The sequence below is a fragment of the Octopus sinensis genome, linkage group LG7, assembly GCF_006345805.1.
Source record: "Octopus sinensis linkage group LG7, ASM634580v1, whole genome shotgun sequence".
In the NCBI taxonomy this organism is placed as follows: domain Eukaryota; kingdom Metazoa; phylum Mollusca; class Cephalopoda; order Octopoda; family Octopodidae; genus Octopus; species Octopus sinensis.
The window spans coordinates 89,607,202-89,609,701 of record NC_043003.1 but is presented as its reverse complement, the minus strand read 5'-3'; the positions used below and the strand labels follow the sequence as shown (position 1 = coordinate 89,609,701).

The 2,500-nt window shown below is 37.2% G+C and overlaps 1 protein-coding gene across 1 annotated transcript in view; it reads right to left on the bottom strand.

Annotated features, from left to right (window-relative positions):
- LOC115214465 (beta-1,3-galactosyltransferase 2-like) overlaps nt 1-2,500 on the bottom strand; it is a 64,647-nt gene that overhangs the window by 531 nt on the left and 61,616 nt on the right. The window lies entirely within an intron of this gene.

Genomic DNA, 2,500 nt, shown 5'->3' with positions numbered 1-2,500 from the left:
AGCCTGAGATGAGTTGTCAATACAATTATGCATTTTCGAATTATTAGTCCTGTCTTTAAAGAGGACTGGTGTTTGGCTAAAGCCTGAAATCTTTCATGGGCTACCAATGACCACGGTCACCAGATCATTAGACATACCAGGTCCTTAGACTTTACCAGTGACTGACAGTTGCTATGCCTTTTCTAAAGGACAGGTTGTATTTGGTCTAGAGTGGCTTACTTCTATACACGTCGCTAAATATCTAGATGCTCTTTTCTATTTTTCTCTTTTTACTTGTTTCAGTCATTTTGACTGTGGCCATGCTGGAGCACCGCCTTTAATCGAGCAACTTGACCCCGGGACTTATTCTTTGTAAGTCCAGTACTTATTCTGTATGGGTTCCTTTGCCGAACCGCTAAGTGACGGGGACATAAACACACCAGCATCGGTTGTCAAGCAATGCTAGGGGGACAGACACACAAACACACACACATACATATATATATATACATATATACGACGGGCTTCTTTCAGTTTCCGTCTACCAAATCCACTCACAAGGCTTTTGTCGGCCCGAGGCTATAGTAGAAGACACTTGCCCAAGGTGCCACGCAGTGGGACTGAACCCGGAACAATGTGGTTCACCTATCCACCACCTTGGAATGCCAAATATAGTTCTCTTCCCTAATTTATGGCCTAGTCGTTAGGAGTTCCAGAGTAAGTTTGATGGCACTTGGCATGGATAGCTATCGGTGGGCCATCCGGCAAAATTCTTCATGAAGCAGTTCGGTACGAACAGAGGATATTGCCCTACTAATCTCCCTAATGCCATGTAGAATCGCTATAGGAGGAGGGAGCATGATCAAGCCATGGAAAATCCAATGATAAGTAGAGGGTAGATATTTGCAATATTTACAACTATACTAAATTTACATGGTTTCATTTCTGAGTCTCGTCAAGTGTTATTCCTGGATATGTATATACTACCGGACTGGACACAGACTAGAAACTAAAAGCATTTATTTCTAACAAGAACCTAATAATGCTTTTACCCATAGTGTTATATTGCTGCATAAAGTTATTTTTTAGTTCAACACTACTCTGATACCATGTATATATACAGGAATGAGATACCATATATACATATATGCATATATACGATTTACGATCAACAATCCCAACCATCCCAAATGGCCTAACAAACTTAGAAGAATATGGGAGGAAGACCGACCCTGTATGCGACAAAATAGAAACAGAGAACATGAACCATTCCCTCGCCTAGGAAGAAACAAGAACCCCAGAAACATAAAACAGGGACACAATACTACAACTTTCATAGGGAGAACATAGTACAACTGGGCCCTGGCCCCAACGAAACAAAAAATTCAAATAAACCCATAGAAAATATTCACCCTAAAATTATAAATTTATCAAAAAGAATCCTCAACAAAAAATAAAACGAGTCTTTTAATAGAACTTTTCAAATTTACCTCTACACCTACCTCTAATCTCATAGAACTAAAAGCAAACACTATCATTTTAGTCGCCACCTCTACCTTCTAGAATTCTTCAGCAATAAGAATATAAATGACGAATCAATTGTCAAAAACAAATCCTATAGGATTTTCCACTCCCTCTTACAGGGGAAGTGGCAAACATTTAGACAATTTGCAAATACCCTTTCAGTACCCATAAATGCATGCAAAAGCTTCGTAGAGAAGAAAAGGAAACGTTACTAACATTGAAGAACAATAACTCAATCATCCTAAAAGAAGCTAATGATATTGGGACTATTACTAAGACAAAATATTAGAACATCTAAAAGACCAAAACTACTATAAGGGAAAAAATTATTTGAAAGTGGATTCTCCTTCAAGGTAAATGTAGACGTGAACTGTAAGACACATAATCTCATATGCTGCATAACCTGCTTCAATTGCAGGAAAAATTATATTGGCGAAACTAACAATTCCCTTTAGCAACATACAAGAAGCCAGAGACAGCATATCAGGCAAAAAGAATTTCGCAAGGTTCTGCTGAGTAAGCATCTGGAAATATGTGGACACAGAAAATTCAAGAGCTTTCTTTTTTATAAATGCCCAAGGAATGACCCGAAGTTCTGAAAGGCAACGGAAATGCATTTTATTAAAAAATTCTTACCGAAACTAAACGTTTGAAGAAAACAATATTTATAGCAAGGATAATATATGTGGACACACTGAAATTGAACAAGTTAAGAACACTACTTTACATAGTTAACTCAAACAAGTTCTGTACCTAGCTAGCTTTTGCAGAAATATGGTTGGAGTGGAATAATCAATTGTGAGTACTTGAATATTCACTTTAGATCCTCTCCAAGCTTATCATTTTTGTATGAGTTTAATCGATGAGCTAGTGTATGTTTACACTTTATATCGTACTTAGACCTTTTGGATTTCTTATTTAATAATCATGACTGTACTTGCTTATAACTATTACGAATTACTTTTTCAACCTTCGGCTAACACACAAATAACACTTT